This window comes from Amborella trichopoda, chromosome 6, assembly GCF_054954075.1.
Source record: "Amborella trichopoda isolate Santa Cruz 75 chromosome 6, AtrichopodaSantaCruz75HAP2 v2.0, whole genome shotgun sequence".
NCBI lineage: Eukaryota > Viridiplantae > Streptophyta > Magnoliopsida > Amborellales > Amborellaceae > Amborella > Amborella trichopoda.
This window is the reverse complement of record NC_142341.1, coordinates 24,169,838-24,190,043: the sequence shown is the minus strand read 5'-3', so window position 1 is coordinate 24,190,043 and position 20,206 is coordinate 24,169,838. Positions and strand designations below refer to the sequence as shown.

The window sequence follows — 20,206 nt, the reverse complement described above, 5'->3', positions numbered from 1 at the left end:
AGCCCCCAAAGAATCAAGCCTACAAAAACTAAATGAACACAAACACCAAACTTCCCTAACATCTAACAAAGATGGACCAAGCAACTTTGTTTCTTGAAGTGGACAAACATCTGATCTATACTATGCATTGAACATTCTTCTAGCCATCGAATGAGACTGAAGTCCACACCAAAGCAATAAGGTAAATTGTACCACCACTAGTAGAAACGAAACCATTCAAGAACTGTTCCTTTAAATTGGATGTATTTTGGTCCGTACACATTACAAAACACCCATTAAAACTTGTAAATGGACCCCAAAAAAATTAAACCCACAAAAAGATCTTTCAAGATCGTATCAATACAACCCAAAAACAAAGGATCCCAACAACATCAAAGACCACTCGAAGCCCCCACAAAAACAAGCCTACAAAAACCTAATGAACCCAAACCCCAAACCTACCGAACATCTAACAAAGATGGACCAGGTAACTTTGTTTCTTGAACTAGACAAACATCAGGTCTATACTTCTTAACCATCATTAACACTTCTTTTTTGCGGTGGACAACACCCAGTCCCCATACATTCCAACTTAGAGTCTTCATGACAAAAGGAAGTTGAGCCAGGTCTGGCAGGACATTCATCCCTGGTGGACATGGAGGTGCAACTACTTTATTAATTAAGCTCGAACTCCTTTTCACTGTCATCTTTAAGTAATAACAATTCCTCCACCCCACTTCTGTTACCCAATCTTGTAGCAGCAAACCTTGATGAGGATCTAGTGGGCTTTAGAGTCGCCTTTGTCTTCCCTTTGCCCTTATTCTTGGCCTTTAAATTTTCAGCCTCTTCCTCCACACCTCCCTCCTCCTTTTCCTCCTTGGATTTCTCAATTCTCTCCCTAAGAGCCTTAACAACGACTTCAGTACATTGAACGGACTCCAATGTCCTCAAAGTGTTCCCCATAATCCATCCGAACATCATTAACAAAACTACCTGGAGTGTCCTTTTGGATTGGATTACCCAGGAGAGAGCCTATGCGACCACTATCCAACAATAGCAATGGTAAAGACTCCCGATAATGAAGTTCCTTGGCCGGCAACATCGATAAAGGTGAAATAACCAGTGCATTCTGCAACAAATCTACCTCCTGCGAAATGGCCACCTTACCACATTCAATTGCAACCACTTCTTCTTAACCATCATTCACCTTCTGATCCATAACAACTATTGATTGACCCTGTTCTTCAAGAGGAGTTCTACCTACAGAATGTCCTAGTAACAACCTACAAACTACAATACAAAAAGGTAGAAGTCTTTCTAGAATCATAGGTGTAAAGAAAGAAGAAAGCACCGAGAATAAATTGATATAAGAAAGAAGCAGACACTCGTGGTAAGTAAAAGCTTTGTCTTCTTTGATATGAGGGAGAACACCTATATAGCATCCCTTGTCATTTCGCATCCCATCCACCACGTTCAGAGTGTCCAATCCCGTTTTTTGTAATTTTAATTTTCAAAAAGAGCCTCCATAACTTGCCTTTTCCCTGTGAAAGGAACAAAAAACAATTAGCCCCACACCTGAGAAATATTGGGAGAGTCAACAATAGAAGGTTGTTTTGAATTCAAATCACCTGAAAAAGTAGAATAGGAAGAATCTTCATTGACGTGATTTAAAACAGTTGCCAAATTTTTTTAAATTTGAAATGACCACGAGAAGAAGATAGCAAAGATGAGTTATTACCTATTCGTGGGGCAGATTTAATAGGCACAACACAAATGTTGGCTGAATTTGCAGGGGTCTCCTTCTATGATCGCATTCTCCCATCCCTGCTATGACCTTGGCTAACCCTAGCTTATAATCTCCCCTTCCCTCGAACTACATGCTACTCTTCACCTTTATGAGGGGCAGGAACAAACTGAATGTCTAGACTCTTCGTCCTTAAACCCTCCAAAGTGGCCTCGATAATAAAATCATCACACCCTATTTTAAGGCCACGTTTTTAGCTAGAGGTGAAATAAAAATCCTAAGCATCCTAACATGGACAAAACAACATTATGTGCAATTGATAGACTCCCAATCCACTTCCTTAAAATTGCCACAAAGACTTCCAAGACTTTGGAAAACCCCCAAGTTCAATGTATGGAATGGAATACCCCAAAATATGTTTTGTAAGTCATTTTTGACGTACTTCCATGAGCCCATGTAAATAAAGATAGAGCCGGCGACAGTATGGTCTCGCGGGTTCACAAAACACCTGTAGATCTAGATTGTGCCGAAAAATAAAGCCTCTAGCTCAGTGACCTGGGTGTGGTGCCCTTGCACCAAAGAAGGGCCCTTCACTGTAGCCCTATGATAGTGGCTGAAATAGGGCACCAGACTATCGCCATTGTGCTTAGAACTTCGAAATACCCCCGAGGACCAAATTTGGGCTCAATCGGACATCTCTAGAGGGGGTTTATGCTCATGCGGCCTCGCAACTCTTGGGTTTTACCATAGCGTGATGCGGCTTCACCAAACTAGTCCTGAAAATGGGGACTGCAACAACGTTTTCCGATAGTGACTTCTCCAACCCACGACGCCTTTCTCTGAAATCAGACGGAGCTCAAATGTTGACATGTTCTAGAATATGCCAGCCTTGTCATTTTGACATATGGCACTCACTGTGGAGTGACAAGGAACCCCCATTGCTATGAAGAGGAAAGCAACCGGTGAAACCAAGGAAAAAACAGGGTTCACCAAGCTTCGGATTCGGTGAAGCATAGCTCCATATCCAAGCCTTGGATTAACGCAAGGATGAGTTCAATAGAACCACCTCGCAAGGAGCTGCATTCTGGTATAAATCTTGCATTTAATTCGTGGTCCGATGAATGCAAGTCCTCAGGTTACCAAAGAAGCAAATCCAGTCGATTGTCGGAATCCCTTTCTCCGGCAACCTTCCAAATTAGGCAAAGACGCAAATTAGCACCAAATCAACCCTAACTTGGTGCAAAACGACTGCAACAATCTCCTCTCTGACTTGCAAGCATAGCCAGGAGCTAAAACGACGTAGCTCGAAGGCGCATTGGCAAACAAAGTTCGTAAAACTGGCCAGACTTTCACCCCGGGGAAAAAGGCAACCACAACACGATTAATGGGCATCAAAATGCTCACAATCTAGTGTAGAACAAAGATATATTGTTGAAATAGCTGAATAGTTGCCACAAGTTGCAGGACTAGCTTCCAAGGTCTTCCCATGGCGGAGCAACCTGCATGTAGGGACGGTCTCGTCATTCGGGCAAAAGATCACATGGACATTTGGTCATTTGCTTTTAATTTTTGGATTTGTTTTGAATTTCTTTAATTGTAATTAAGCTTGACTTTTGAGCATTCACCCCTATTTTGTGAATCCTCTATATAAGCAAGTTTAGTTCACTTGTAAAAAGGTCTAAAAGACCACTTTAAAGAAGCCCCTTTTTGCAAGCTTCAATACCCCTAAAGGCTGGGAAGAATCAAGGCTAGATTATTCTTACTTGATTGTCTTTCTTTGTGAGCCCCTAGTCTTTATAGGAGTGGAGAGAGGAAGAGAGAGAAAACTTTGAGAGAAGGAGGGTACCCCAGAGTGTAGGGTCCCACGGATACCCCAGACGCGCAGGTCACCCCCACCTCTCCTAAGCTGAGTCTTTTCTCCCCCCCTCCATTCTCTCTCTCTCTCTCTCTCTCTCTCTCTCTCTCTCTCTCACACACACACACTCCGGCCTCCGTGCTTGTGATCCTACCCACATGGCAGTCCACGTCCGTCCGTGAGTCTGCGAACGTGAGCTAACCTACGGGCCTTCGCCTTCAGCTTTTACCACGCCCCCTTTAAAGGCCAGCAAATCCTTATAAAAGGACAACCAAGGAGGAGGGATATTAGGATCCTATCTCGATAACATAGTGAGAGTGAGAGGAGAGAGGTTCACAGGAGATGGCTCCTATCCCCACCGTGCTGACAAACAACTAGAGGGCTTCGTAATTTCTCTAAGAGGACTATCCGCCTGGGTGTGTCCCCGAAACCCCAAAGCGGTGTAAGAGCATTCACGCTCCAGTCGCAAAAATCTTTCTCATTGTCGGCCTTCGATCCACAAGCAAGAGGGCCCACGTGTCTATCGTGTGCCAGACCTCCGTGGTTGTTCGAGAGAGGGTTTCCTCACCCACGCGCGAAGGGAAACCAGGACCCCACCGACATCAACTGACGATTTCTCTGGGGACACGTCACCCTATCGTTGACTCGAGCCGTCTCCAGGTACTAATCTCTCTTTCTCCTCCCTCCACTTTTGCTATGGGATTCTCATATCCCTCCTTCCTTTGGGTTGGGGAGTTCTACATTCCCATACCTGCATCCACTCCAGGGGAGGCTAGACTGTTCGGTCCTCCCTCCCTTGCATGACCTCTTTGCAGTCACGTTGGCCCAACTATCTTGGCCTCGATTGGGAAGGTTCGGGGCACGGACCCTTAGGCCCCTTGCCCCACCTATTTCAGCGTTAACGGGGGACCCCTTAATGCCCACTGCATGGGCGACTCTACTGCCGCCCCCTCACTAAAACACTTTGTTGATGGTGGGCACTCCGTCAGCCAAAGATCCCACAACGGCCCCCGTGCTGCCACTCCTCCTCACTCAGTCGGTCCTGACAGGGCTGCCATTGTTGCGGGTAGCCAAAAGGCCACCCGCCTACTTCACAAAGGGGCATCGCCAACATTGGCACCCTCGCGCACATACCACCTACTGACAATTACCATGTCAGCCTGCGCGGTCACTCCACAGTGCATGCCTATGTCTATAAACTTCCTGGCGGCCTAACCACCATAATAATGAATCGAAACAGGCGGCAGCCTAACCCGGTCCCTCAAATCATTTCAGGTCGCTCTTGGCCTGGACGCGGTACTGGTGGCTCCGATGACACCTGCATCATGCATGATTGTTCCACAGCTTGGGGCAGCCCAAATGCCGGCCTCCAACCGACACGTGACTTTCGAGACGATCAAAAGTTCTCCAAGCAAGCACACACGCATACAGGAGGCCCTACGGCCTCACCAGCTAAACGGGCGGACGACACACTTACTCCGCCCCTCACCACACAAGGGACATGCCTTGCAGCCATCCCAAATATTACTGTGGGTCATGCCGGCTATGGGAGGGGACGAGCATCCATCACTACGCTTACCACTATTGTACCACTTACTGCATGGTACTCAAAGAAGTTCCCTCCGAGCACCATCCTCACCGCTCCCCACCATGTGCGAACGTGAGTTGACTCCCGACGCAAGGCTCGAAAAGACAGGGCGTCACCCCCGAAACTCCCCCTTCTCGTGTATCTCATCATGCCTGATTTGATCCGCTCCTCCCATGTGTTGGTCGAGTGGGCTAAGAAGGAAGGAGATAAGAGCGGCTTTTTGTTATGGAAGAAGGTCCATCGCGACCTACACAACAGACAAGCGGGGCGTATGGAAGTCTTGTCCTCACAGCGGAAGGTAGGGGCCACCGCCTCAAAGAGCCGCCCGAAGCATAGCAGATCTGAGCCGTCATGTGGTGTGGAGAAGGACAAGGCCTGCAACACCGCTCATTGTTGCACAGCTAGGGCACGAAGTGCGTTGCCTTGCACGACCAATCCAGGGCCCCAAGGCCGTCTAGAGCCCGATCGACTCAAGGCACACCCCCGAGATCCTCAAGTGTTAAAGACAACATCAATGCAAGGTTCACAGCCCCTCGCGCCTGATCGAAACGGGGCAGAGGCTAAGTTTGGTCGAGCCTTCTCCCTCAATCTCGAGGTGTGCCACATGCTGACCAGGATGCGAAACAACCCAAGTGGGCCGGATGCATCTTCGATCGGGAAGGAGGCTAACGTTCGATCGGAGACCCCCTCCATCAAAAACCTTAAAATACCCTGGGCCACCGTCGATCCCATGCCACTAGTCAGCCCACCCCCGTGTGGAGTTCACTTCTCTCCCAAAACAGCCTCAGGAGCCCCTAGCCCCTCAGGCTGTCACAACGACCATCCCCTTCCTAGCAACCATGCCTGCGGAGCTTCGGTGCTCCCCCACTCCCACCACGCCTCCTCCACTTGCGCAGTCTAGCCAAAATCCCCCATTAGAGACTGCTAGGGGAATCATCGTCTCCTCAACGTCAGGGGTGAACCCCACTCGGTCTGGGGCCGTCCCAGCGGCACCTCCCCCCCAAGACGAGGGAACACCGGGGGGTCACCCTCTACGCCTCCTCCAATCGCGTAGTGCAGCCAAACTCCCCCATTAGAGACTACTAGGTGAATCATCGTCTCCTCGATGTCTGGGGTGAACCCCCGAACCCCCTCTGTCAGGGGCCATCCTAGCGTCACCTTCCCCCAAGGCAAGGGAACACCGGGAGGCCGCCCTACCCGATACCGATAAAGTCAAATATGATGTAATTGGGCATCTGAGGAAACTCCTTGCACTCTTAAGCATCTACGACACCCTTATGCTGTCTAAAGATCTTCGAATGACTTTGGTTCAAGCGCTTTCCAGCCCCGTAGTGTATGAAACAGAGGTCGAATGGGTTGAAGTGGACCCTAACATACTCTACAATTATATGACTATTACATTCTTTGATGATGATTTGCAACTCAGGGAGGCCACACAACCGCTCGTTGTTCGTATCGTGCGAGCTGCATGCATGTCCAATCAATCACATCATGATTGATAGGGGGTCTGCAGCGAACCTGATGCCTAAGAGGATCCTCTCCCAGATCGGCCTGAGTATAGACCAAGTTGAACCCACCAGCTTGACGGTGTAGGGATTCAATTAGGCCAGGGAGAAACTGGCGAGCAAATATGGCTTAAGCTCAAGATCCGGGATCTTAATGCTGCCTCCCTTTTTCATGTTATCCACACAAACGCCTTGTATAACATTCTGTTGGGCCGCCCCTAGTTCCATGAGCATGGTGTGGTCCCATCCACGCTTCATCGGTGCTTCAAATACAGTCGGGATGGAGTCAGCATGTAGTTTACACTGACAAGAGGCCATTCTCAATAGCCAAAATGCATTATGTGGATGCAAAATATTATTTTGCGAGCCCGTCGCAATCTCAGGGGTTCGAACTGTTGACAAAATCCTGGACGGATCCCAAGCTAAGGGAGACCACTTTAACCTCTCATGAAGAGGTCGAAGATATGACAAAGTCTCTGCATCATCTCTTTCAAAAGGAAAAGAGATGCAAAACAGTTGTCCCTCTGACGTCGGTTGACGAAAATCTTCCCCTGCCATTGGAAGAACAACCAGATCTAAGGGATGAGCGGGAAGCATTCCTCTCTCCTTCCCCTGGGTAAGAAGTTCTCCCAATAGAAACCCTTAACGGACTTGACGATAACACAATCTCGAGAGCAAGCCCGCGTTGCCCATGTCTGCTCACAATCCGAAAGGAATGAAGATCTTGTGCATCCCCGCCTCCCTTCTGCCTGTACCCGCACCAGTGCACAACGTGGTGGGGATGAAGGTCCTGCGCATCCCCGCCTCCCTTCTGCCTGTACCCGCACCAGTGCGCAACGCGGCAAGGATGAAAGTCCTGTGCATGCCTTCTGCCTTACCCAAAGTGTAGATGGTGTCGGCAGCCAGAAAGGAGCCGACCACTGGCTTAAAGGTTTTTAAAAATACCTCCTTCACTAAGAATAGATGGTGCTCCTCCGGCCCTTCGGGTCGGTGGTCCTCCAAATCACCTCAAAGCACTCCAGATACCTAAAGTGCTGCACATCAAATGGAGCAAAAGTGACCAGTACCAGTGCTCCATGCTGCACCACCAGGGATCAGGCAAGATCCTACAGATCCCCAAAGTCTTGTCCATCACCACGATAGGAAAGGAGGGAAGCGAGGCCAAACCTACTACACAGTCCTGCCACATGTTCGACTACTTTGTCAAGGATTTGGCTTAGTCACCTAGAAATGAAGAATGGTTCAGTTTACCTCGACCAACCCCTAGTGCTTTCCCTGTAAGACCTGGTGCCCGCGACAAAGGAGCAGAATCCGGCTATGGCTGACCAAGCTGAGGTAATGGGGAAAGAAGAGGCGGGAACAAAAGAAGTTGTTCCCCTGAAAATGGCTCCCTCCCCATTACCAGGCTTTGTCTCAGAATCCCGTGGGATCCCTAGCAAGACAAGCACTTCGAGTGACCCCTCGCTGGAGGCCGTGGCCATGCTCAGATGGGATTTATATGAACCTAAGTTCCATCAAATTATGAGGAAATTGGACTATGAGCCATCCAGTAGTCAAGGTCTGAACGATAGAAAAGGTAGGCTAGCCCCCTTTGCCGTAATGGAGGCTGTGTCAGTCAAGCACTGCCAAAAGTAGGGTCTTGGTTACTCGGGGTAACCAAACCTGTTGTACCTGCCATTCCCTCTCGAGTTAGTATCCCTCGAAAATGGCGAGAAGCAAAATTCAAAGCTAAGGTGCAAAAGGGAAAAAGAATCTCGGCACAATAGACAATAAAAAAGGGGGTCCATTTTATTCACATGTGCAAGAGGTTACAAAATCTTGGTGAGCGGGTCATCAAGGCTCGTAAAAAAAAAAAGAAAAGAAAAGAGGGGAGAGGCCGTCAGAAACAGTCAAGCACCTCACGCATTTTCTCTCTTATCACCAACGCTTTGTCCAAGGCTGCTTGCTTTTGCTGCTCGAAGAGAGAAACGTTTCTCGTTACTCTCTCGGATGAATTCAGGAGCTCGTCCATGTCCGAACTCATGCACACCAGCCAACCAGACCATAAGGCCATTCCCTCCTTATTCCAGTTTTGACGAGCCCTCAGGTCATCCGTAAGAGCTTGAAGCAAGGCAATCTCGCTCTCCACTTTTGCTATTGCACGGGAGAGCACAACCTCTTCCCACGTTGACCGGGCATCCTTGATAATGAGCCACTTTCTCTCTGCTTCATATGCCCTCAAGAAGGAGTGTTTCTTTGCCAGCGCCCCGCGTAAGAAGGCTGCGCGCTCATTAAGAAGCCTTGGCATCGTGACCCCATTGAGGACAGCCACCGAACCCCAGTCGGAGACATCCCTTAGTAGGCCCCTCAGCTTGCTAAGTGCCCTCTCTCCAGGATGAGTGTTCTTTGAGCTTGCCACACAAGCCTCAACGACCTCAAGCTCTCTCTTGAGGTCGAGAAGGGGGCATTCGTACAAAACCTGGAGGCCGTCACGAATCAACCACCCAAGGTTGGGCCCCTGAAGCCTAGCGCCGATAAAGCTGAAGTCACGAGACCGGCTGAGGGCTAAGTGTCAGGCCCCGGATTAGCATCCGGAGGAGTTACACAATGCTCGCAGAAGGACCCTTCTGCCTCGACTCCGAAGCCTCAGAATCTGATGACAGCGGCTGCGTCGTCAGGTGAGGAGACACGGCCAATAAAGTCTCTGCCTTCACATGCTTTCTTGCTGACATAAGAAAAACAGATGGGTCAGCCACATGACCAGACCCAAGCAAGCAGCATTACCTGGTGGAGGAGGCGAACTGCTGCCAGCCATGGCCTTGCTCAAAAGTGCTACTTCAGAAAGAGGCTAATGTCAAATAGGAGGCCTGAGTAGAAGGTGTTACGGGCGATTGCTTTTACTAGGGATGCAGACCCTAGATAAGAGCGAAAAGCAATAGTCCTTCTTTTTATAAAGATCGGTAGCAAAAGGGCCAATCAACAGGCGACTCACCCTCTAATCACAGAGGAATGTTGGCGGCACACGAAGCGAGGCATTAGAAGCAGGCCACCGAAGCACCGTTGACATACGAAGTGAAGCGTCACATGAGCCAATGTCACTCACCTCGAAGGTACAGTCGTAAAAATAGCACACGAGGTGATGTGCCACACGTGCAGAATATTACACTCAGTCTTGAGGAAGCACTAAGGGCACGTAATCGAACCATCGTACAACATCGATGCCGCCTCTCTCGCTCGGCATTAACTGCTGCATTCATGACGTGGCCTATCAGAAACGGCATGCCTACCGCCATCCAAACGCTGCTCACGCACTCGACCCAGCCACGTTCCGCCTGCCTACAACACGAGCCGGCCCACTCAGAGTGCTCAGGGCATGCCCCTGCACCACTGTGCCTTGCAGGCAAGTGAATCCTGTTCCTTGTCTCACCCATATATGGGACCCCCAGCGGTCTCCAAAAAAAGAAAAAGAAAAATGCGGGGTCTTGCAAAAATCAGCGGTGACGCATTCCATAAAGGTTGGGATGAAAACTCACAAGGGCATCCCATCCATCATCACACAACAAGCAGCAATAGCCCCATGGGCACAACAGGAATTTCGTCGGCCATTCCTTATCCCCATCATCAGCAGAGATAAGGACTGTGCCGGCCCACAAAAGGATAAGAAGCAGCTAGCAAAGGGCTAAGCTAAAGGGGAAAAGAGTTTGGCGTAAATGAGTTCTTTTTATTTCATGAACAAAAGGGTTATAACTTTGTGGTAACTTGTAACTATAATAAAAGAAATGTACATCGTTCTGAGGTAGACCCCTCCACGATCTTCGCCACCTCCTCATCATGGTGGCCTCTCCAAGGAGAGGATATTGCCCTCTTCAAGAATTCCTTGGAGAAGAGTGCGGGATCCTCCTTCTCTTGCTCATCACCTTACGAAGGTGAAGAGTCGTGCGCTCCTCGGTGGGAGCAATACATGCGCTAGACCTAGGGGCACAGCCCCCACCAACAGTGACAAAAGGCCCCCAACACCTTATACATGACCGTAGGCCTCACACCATGAGTCCCACAAAAACAGAGGCGCTTCAGAGCAACCTGCTCGCCCTCTGTCACGGGTCCATCGTCACTTCCGCAGGGGCAAACGTCTTCACAAGGACGCCCAACACCCGTGCGCACCGCAAAGGCCGGTGTCAAGCAGTTAGCCCCCATAGTGGGCATCGCTCACCGGCCAAGTGCTTCAAAGAAAATGAAGTTTCCACGCTGCCTCCACAAAAAGAAGCATAAAAAAAAGGAACTTCATCGGAAAGGGGAAAAGCTGCCCTCACGCTCTCCTGCCATGCCCCTTTTTAAAGGGCCTAGGCTCATCAAAGCTTGTTGCTTCCCGACATTTAAACCTTCTCATGCGTCACTTGCTAGGCATTATTTACGAAGCGTCATGATCAAATCTCGTGCCACCATACCACTAGCCTGGCATTATCAGCAGATCACTCAAACGGATCTTGCACCAAGGCACCACCACCACATGGTGTTCTTCATCTGACCTCGCCCCAGCATGCAGGTGCCTCGTCAGCCGCATGCCGCCTCTCCAAGCATGCTTTCTTCAGGGTACTCTCTTCTTTCACCCCGTGGGTGCCACTTTCATTTCACCTCCCACGGGTGCATCTCCACTTCACACCTCGCAGGTGCCATCTCCACGTCACACCCCGTGGGTGTCATCTTCATTTTATCCCCCATGGGTGCCTCTCCATTTCACCCCCCGTAGGTGCACCTTCATTTTCCCCGAGGGTCCATTTTCATTAACACCCCGTGGGTGCCATCTCCACTTCACCCCCCGTGGGTCCATTTTAATTCACACCCCGTGAGTGCCATCTCCACTTCACACCCCGCCAGTGCATCTTCATTTCACCCTGCGGGTGCATCTTCATTTCACCCCTGCAGGTCCATCTTCATTCACACACCTCGAGGGTGCATCTTAATTTCACCCCTCACGGGTCCATCTTCATTCACCCACCCCACGGGTGCCATCTCCACCCGCGGGTGCATCTTCATTTCACCCCGTGGTGTATCTTCACTTCACACCCTCGCGGGTGCATCTCCACTTCACCCCCCACGGGTGTCACCTCATCACACACCTCACGGGTGCCATCTCCACTTCACCCCCCTCGGGCGCCACTTTCATTCCACCCCCCCGCAGGTACTTTCAACATTCCATCACTGTGGGCACCATCTAACACCTCTCGCAGACACAACTGTCATCAACCCTGCACGGGCACAAATCACTTGGGTCACAATAAAGCTACTCTTCAGGGAAACACCCCAAAGATGAAAAGAACTCCTGCCTCGACCATCAGTCGCTACAATCAACCCAAGGCAAGGCCATACTCTCAGGACTCTCAAGACTCCTCCGTCAAGGTTCACTACATTGGTGACCTCTTTCTCCCCCTCAAAAAAAAAATAAAAAAAAAGAAGCTGGGCGCAATGGCAACCATCACGAGTAAAAGTAAAAGAGCTTCAGGCATACATAGCCCAAAAAAGAAAAAGAAGGGCTATGGGTAAAATCTCCCAATAAAAAAGAAACAAACGCATGGTGAAAACCCGCAAAGGGCACCATGAGTAAAAGCGCCCCAAAAAAGGATATGGTGAAAACCACTTTGGTTGCGCCATATGCCCTCGGTTCAGGTGAAAACCCACAAAGGGCGCCTGGACCGAGCCTTCTTCTTCCAGCCTTTGCGCCAAATCTTCTCATCTCAGGCCCAAGTGCCTCCCAAAAAAAAAAAAGACAAAAAATCCAGGCCCCAGTGCCTTTCAAAGAAAAATCTACGCCTCAGTGCCTTTCAAAGAAAAATCCAGGCCCCAGTGCCTTTCAAAGAAAGCCCGAGTGCCTCTCAAAGAAAAATCCAAGCCCCGATGCCTCTCAAAGAAAAAATCCAGGCCTCAGTGCCTCTCAAAGAAAAAAAAATTCAGGCCCCAATGCCTTTCAAAGGAATTTTTTGACCTTAGTGCCACCCTTCTTTGTTTTTTATCCCGGGTCTTAGTGCCGCCATCTCAAAAGGAAAAAAAAATCCTCTCCTCCTCTTCTCTCCATTAAAATCTTGTAGCCTGGGTGAAGTCCCCTAAAATGGGATCGCCTCAGAGGTGATCCCCCTAATCAAGTCTAGGTAATTCGGGAGACCCCCAACTGGACTTGTAGGATGTAAGCTAAAGGGGTACCTTGCCTGCCGTTCTTCTCATCAAACTTCAACATCCACGGTGAAGTTCCCTAATCAAGTCTGGGTAATTCAGGAGACCTCCAACTGGACCTGTAGGACATAAGCGAAAGAGGTACCTTGCCTGCCTTTTCTTCCTCCACCAAGCCTAAAGCATTCAAGGTGAAGTCCCCTAAAATGGGACCGCCTCGAAGGCCATCCTTCTATATAGTCTGGGTAATTCAGGAGACCCCCAACTGGACCAATAGGATGTAAGTCGAAGAGATACCTTGTTTACTCTTGGTGTTTCTATTTGGATAGGGATAAAGCTCACAAGAAGGGCCCCCGCCAACTGGAACACTAGGACGTCCTCAACTGGAATGAGATAAAGCTCACAAGAAGGGCCCTCATTGGCTGAAACATTAGGAGTTATCGTTGTAATTCGTAAGCCCGCTGAAGGCAGACCATCAGTGTGACCTCTCAAAAGAAAATGGATTCTGATGGAACCCGGAGAAAGCCCCTCAACAAGGCACCACACTGCTAGAAACCACTTTGGTTGCCCCTCGATCAAGGGAAAGGCTCAGCAAGGTCTATCCCTTGAGGATTGTGCTATGCCGATGATCAGGAAAAAAAACAAATTCAAGAGGCAATAAACACGTTTTGGCAAGGATTAGTTAGAGGAGCTACGACATTAAATTTTTCTGAATGTTGCACTTCTCACTTCTCTCAAAGCCCAACATCCGTCGGGGCAAGTTGTTGTATGTCATTTTTGACATACTTCCATGCGAATAAGGAGAGAGCCGGCGATAGTCTGGTCTCATAGGTTCACGAAACACCTGCAGACCTAAATTGTGTCGAAAAATAAAACCCCCAGCCTAGTGACCTGGGTGCGGTTCCCTTGCACCAACGAAGGACCATTCATTGTAGCCTTATGATAGCGGATGCAATAGGGCACCAGACCATCGCCATTGTGCTCAGAACATTAAAAAATCCCCAAGGACCACATTTGGGCTCAATCGGACCTCTCTAGGGGGAGTCTATGCTCATGCAGCCTCGCAACTCATGGGTTTTACCCTAGCACGATGTGGCCACCAAACTAGTCCCAGAAATGAGGACTGCAACAATGTTTTCTAGTAGCGACTTGTTCAACCTACGGTGCCTTTCTCTGAAATCAGATGGAACTCAAATGTTGACGTGTTCTAGATCTCGCCAACCCATCATTTTGACCTGTGGCACTCACTGTGACATGACCAGGAGCCCCCATTACTCTGCAGAGGAAAGCAACCGGAGAAACCAAGGAAAAAAAAGGTTCAGCAAGCTCTAGATTCGGTGAAGCAAAGCTCCATATCCTGGCCTTGAATTAATGAGAGGATGAGTTCAATAGAACCACCTCGCAAGGAGCTGCATTCTGGTATAAATCTTGCATTTATTCCGTGGTTCGATGAATGAAAGTCCTCAGGTTACCAAAGAAGCAAATCCAGTCGGTTGCCGGAATCCCTTTCTCCGGCAACCTTCCAAATTAGGCGAAGACGCAAATCAACCCTAACTTGGTGCAAAACAACTGCAACAATCTCCTCTTTGCAAAGCATAGCCAGGAGCTAAAATGACGTAGCTCGAAGGCGCATTGGCAAACAAAGTTCGTAAAACTGGCCAGACTTTCACCCCGGGGAAAAAGGCCACCACAACACGATTAATGGGCATCAAAATGCTCACAATCTAGTGTAGAACAAAGATATATTGTTGAAATAGCTGAATAGTTGCCACAAGTTGCAGGACCAGCTTCCAAGGTCTTCCCATGACAGAGCAACCTGCATGTAGGGACAGTCTCGTCATTTGGGCAAAAGATCACACTGACATTTTGGTCATTTGCATTTAATTTTTGGATTTGTCTTGAATTTCTTTAATTGTAATTAAGCTTGACTTTTGAGCATTCACCCTTGTTTGGTGAATCCTCTATATATGCAAGCTTAGCTCACTTGTAAAAGGGTCCCAAAAGCCATTCTAAAAAGGCCCCTTTTTGGAAGCTCCAATACCCCTAAAGTCTGGGAAGAATCAAGGCTAGAGTATTATAGTTATTTTGTGTTTATTTGTGAGCCCCTAGTCTTTGCATGTGTGGAGAGAGGGAGAGAGAGAAAACATTGAGAGAAGGAGGGTACCCTTGTGGTCTCTCGGACACCTCGGTCCTGCTGGTCACCCCCACCTCTCCTAAGCTGAGTCTTTTCCCCCTCTCTCTCTCTCACTCTCTCTCTTGCTTTCTCTCTTTCTCTCTCTCTCTCTCTCTCTCTCTCACTCCTGCCTCCGCATGCGTGATCCTACCCACATGGTAGTTCGTGTCCATCCGTGAGTCAGCGGACGTGAGCTAACCTACTGGCCTTCACCATCGGCTTGGACCCACGTCCCCCTTTAGTAGCCAGCAAATACTCCTGAAAGGGCAACCATGGAGGAGAGAAATTAGGATCCTATCTCAATAGCATAGTGAGAGTAAGAGGAGAGAGGTTGAGAACTTGAAGAGGGCTCTCGTCCAAACCGTGCTGACAAATAGCCGGAGGGCTTCGTAATCACTCTAAGAGGGCTATCCGCCCGGACGTGTCCCTGAACCCCCAAAGTGGCGTAAGAGCATTCACCCTTCAGTTTAAAAAATCTCTCTCACCGTCGGCCTCCTATCTGCAAATAGGATGGCCCGTGCGTCCACTGCGTGCCGGATCTGCGCAGTTGCTCGAGAGAGGGTTTTCTCACCCCTATGCGGAGGGAAACCAGGACCCCAACGATATCAATATGATCCAAACTTCCTCCTGGAGAGTGTAAGAAACATGGACATTAGGACTCCAGTTTGACAAAGGCAACAATCTACCTCACACTCTCCAATGTCTATGTTTCAATGCTTTGAAAGAATCCAATTGAGATTTTAGTCAAATTAATATCCTATTATCACAAAAACTATTGGATTTTTTTGGCCTAATGAAAAAATGTAACCAATTTTGTTATAGTGGAACAAAGAGCTCCAGTGGAAGTAGGGTTTGGAGGGACTGAGGTTGGCAATATTATTGTTGGGACTCAAGCTAGACTTGACGAGCTAGGCCACTTGAGCACCAAAATCTTAAATATCTGGGCATAGAGTACAACTGAGAAGAGTAAAGAGGGTTACCCCTTGATGGGGTCAGAGATGCCCATGTTAGATAGCTAAAGGACTGTGTCACACTTGTGTGTGATTGGAGGGCTTGAAGGGATAAGGGTCAGAACCTTATCTTATACCATCACACGAAATACACACATGATAGCCGTATAGGAAGTAAAATACCAGTAAGGGTGATGCGTATACATGTGCAAGAGACAAGCCCCACATGCACCAATTGCGATATGTGTGCATGGGTCTGTGTGATCTAGGGACTTGTCCCTAGGAGAAACCTATAATCTATAGACTAGGATTGTGTCCCTTCACCTATTGGTTGACTTTGGTAGCCCAATCATTAACCCCTATGATTTTTCGTGGGTCATGGGAACTATTGGGTTATGAGCAATTTATCGAGTGCGTCAGCATGTGCATTAATGGGATCTGAATGGTTGCCCCCAATTTGATGAATACGCCGACTTGTTCATTAGGTCTTCGAGGTACATGCTGAAGAGCAACTTCTTCAAATTCTACTATCAGTGTCTTGGCAGCATTGAAATAAGGCTTAAGGTTGTATTTCCTTACATCATATACACCTTTGTGCTGTCTGATGACCAACTCTGAGTCTCTATAAATCATTAAGTATTTTAGGTTCATGTGGGAAGCAATCTCCAAGACTATGATGAGTGCCTGATACTCTGCTTCATTATGCGACTGTATCTCTCGGAGAGAGAATGATAATGGGAGAAGGCCATCACGAGGGGTGGAGAACACTACTCCGACCTCTTTCAGACTGAAAGGCCCTATCAAAGTGCATCTTTCAATCATATGAAGCTTTTGTTTGAAGACATTTTTCAGCACCTTGGGTCCTCGATGCGTAATAAAAAGAGGAAGCCAGTCAATAAAGCTTGAATTACAGTGGAATTCTTGACAGTCTCAGAATTACCCCAGAACAAGTGGAAATGTTCATAAAGACTTCAAAAGGCCACCTGCCAAGTTTCGTCGCAATCTGATATTTTTAAGGCAGTGCAAACAAATAAATAATTTTGAAAAAATTAACCTCTAGCACCCTAAAAGTGACCCCGTAACTAGAACTATATTTTTGGGGCATCAAAGCAACCTCGGATCATCCATGGAAGATCACACACGTTCTAAGGCAGCAACATGGACTGTTTTGGAATTTTATGTATTATTAGGCAGGGGCAAAACAATCATTTTTCACCCATTTTGAGAATTTATTTTAATTCAATTAAATTTTAATTATCATCAGTTGAGATAGTTTTGGGCATCCACCCATGTTTGGGCTCAATTTTATAAATACATGCTAAACCTAATTGTAAAAGGTTTTGGGCTAGCTTCCTGGATCCCCCTCAGACTTTGAATTTATCAATAAAGTTGGTGCTTTTGCTTTGAGTTCGTGGGTGTATCTTGGGTAGAGATAGAGGGGAGAGAAGAAAAGGGTTGGCACCCTTCAGTAAGAAACAAGAGAATACAGACCAAGGGAGGTGATTCTGAACCAGTTGTAGAACTGGGGGGCTTTCTTCATGATCTAAGAGGGCACCCACATGAGCCAGCCTGAGTAAGTCCCAAACCCACCTTAAATTCCTCTCTTATCGGTTGGTATACCTGCTCTTGCTCTTGAGCGAAGTTCTTGAGGGAGCGATCTAAAAGTCCTGGGTTCCCCCGAAACTCGAGACGTGTGCTGTTAGGTCATCCAGACATTGAGGGTGAGATCGAGGAACCTAACCAGCTTGGCGAATCCATTGGGGACTTACTACCCCTTCGTCGGATCGTTCTTGTTTGGCTAGTTTCTCCTTTGCTTTCTTCTTTCACACACCACATTACTTCTGAGTTTCTTAACCGATTCATCCGAATAGGGGATTTTCTCCTCCTCGCATTCGCTAGCGTCCCCCAGGAACAAGTTCCTCGAACTTCATTCCCAAACTTCCTTTTGAGCAACGACCCTGCGTCTAGCTCCCAGGTCTTAACCTGGATAGGTGTGAGAAGGGACTTAAAGGTCCATAACTCCCTATCTCCTAGCTCTAGTAGAACTTCCATCAAGGCGCTTTGCATTGGCAGCATGTCTGCTGCCACTCACAGCATGCACCCTGTCACCGGCAAGTTACGTGTCATTCGCATTGCTGAGGTACGCCGGAAGGCTGCTTAGTCCCCTTTTATAAAAGGCAAGAAAATTGCCATTGCTCTTGTGGGTCACCGTAAGGCCACCCCCCACATTCCTGCACCACCACGGGTCTCTATGACTAGAGACTCAATACATCGAGGAGGAGACCTTGGGCCTCAACCTCACGCACAAACATTAAGGCTCGTGGGTCATCCACTCGAGTCTCACCTCGAGGCAGCCCTTATGCTACCTCGAGTACGTGTTCAGGATCAGGCCTCCTTGAGACGAAACCTGTACGCATGCATATGCATTTCACTGCTCGGGGCAACGCCTTCACAGCGCCAACCCAAGGACACAAAAGATGACCTCTTCGTCCTTCCTCTTAGCGCACACTAGCGCACTTTGTAAGGGGTAGGCCCTCACCTGTTCCCTTGCAGACACCTACTCACAGTTCTCGACCTCCTAAGGCTAGACCTCCTGTTCAAGCTTGGGCTGACTCCCAAGTCACCCAGAATGCTACACTTTCTCAGGCCACTGCCTGCTCCCGACCTAGACAACATCGATAACCGGTCTCCTCTTCTTCCACCCTTTATCCTCCTAGCAGAAACCTCAAGACCTGATACTCGAAAGTTTTCCCTAAGAGTACCATCCTCAGCCAGCCTCATCAGGTCCGCTATGCCTCTAGAGCCTCATCAGGTCCGCTATGCCTCTAGAGAGAGGACTCTCGCAGTCTAAAGCTCAAGCAAGACAGAGGACTAAGGAGCTGACTAGAAAAGACAGGACACCCAGCTCCAAGGGTCTCCTCCCTCAAAATCCCTTCTACCCTCTTAGAATCACAGAGGCTGAAGAAGAAGTGCGGGAATCCTGCACCGTCGTTAGAATCAAAGAAGACTACCTGACCACCCAACAGCCATGATCCTAATACCATCAAGAACCGGTTCTTACATGCTCGGCATACAAGAGTTGAGTCCAGGCGGGGCATGCTGACCCCTTACTGACTGATCTGCCACGTGCAACCCCTCAAGCTCAAAACCCCTCAATTGCCCCTACGGCTAACCTTCATGGAGAAACGGTCAGCATCATGGTTGTAAACAAGCTTGACGACTCCCAGGAAGCTCGCATGGAAAGGTTTGAACAGGTGGTGCAATTAATGATGGAAAAGATTGATCACATAGAAGTCGCACATCGCTCGGCTAACGATGAGGTTCACTCCCATCATTCAGATGATACAGCTCTAAGGCAGCCTCCTCTTCCTGCCTCACGGGACAATTTTGTCCCTCACCTCGTCTCATAGGCAGACATCTATGCTATGGTGACTTATAGCCTAAAGAACAAACAAATCCCCGGAATACAGGGAGCAACACTTTATCCAAAGCATTACCCTTCATACATTGATCAGGTGCTGTTTCCCTCAAACTACAAGAAAGGAAAGTTTCCCCAGTTCAAAGGTACCACATCCCCGGACTAGCATATCGCCCACTTTCAGGCGACATGTCGAGAGACGGCAGTTGACGGGAGACTCCTACTCTCTATCAATTCGTTGAAAGATGACAGCTGGCCCGACTTTTTAGTGGTGTGCTCGGCTTCCCCCAAACTCAGTATATACTTGGGGGGAAATGGAGAAACTGTTCTACCAGCGCTTTTATGAGGTCAAAAGAGAGGTCCAGACCATCGAGCTCCTCACCTTGATCCAAGAACCTGACGAACCTATGGACCAATTCATAGCAAGGTGGAGAGATTTGGCCGCTCGCCATCCTAATCCCATGCCTGAGAAGGAAGCAGTTCAGACCTGTGTGTGAAACCTGCGACCTGAGATTGCTCTACATGTTGAGGTCTCCAACCTGACCTCCATGTTAGAGCTGATCTCTAAGTCAGTTCGCATAGAGAGTTTGTCACGCCGCCATGGTGGGTTACAACAGCAATCTTCAAGCTTAGGAAACAACCGACGTAATGGTAGTTCTCGGACCGACGCCGGGCAACCAACAAAAAGGGGTAAGCAGTGAAGTTGTTACCATCAGTGATCCAAAGAAGGCTACCTCTTAGAATTTGAACCTCTCCAAAGGGATAAGCATAGCAAAGACAACACCTCAGACATGCAAACAACAACTGTCATACAATCGAGTACCCCCACTTGCAAACCTTAACCGAGATGACT

General features: G+C 48.4%; 1 long non-coding RNA gene across 1 annotated transcript; it reads right to left on the bottom strand.

Moving 5' to 3' along the window:
* Window positions 1-215: 215 nt before the first annotated feature.
* On the bottom strand, window positions 216-1,807 carry LOC110007770 (uncharacterized). Its single transcript, XR_002281930.2, has 2 exons — window positions 1,718-1,807; window positions 216-1,520 (listed from the first exon to the last, which is right to left on the bottom strand). It is a non-coding gene; the product is annotated as an uncharacterized LOC110007770 (long non-coding RNA).
* Between the last annotated feature and the right edge of the window lie 18,399 nt (window positions 1,808-20,206).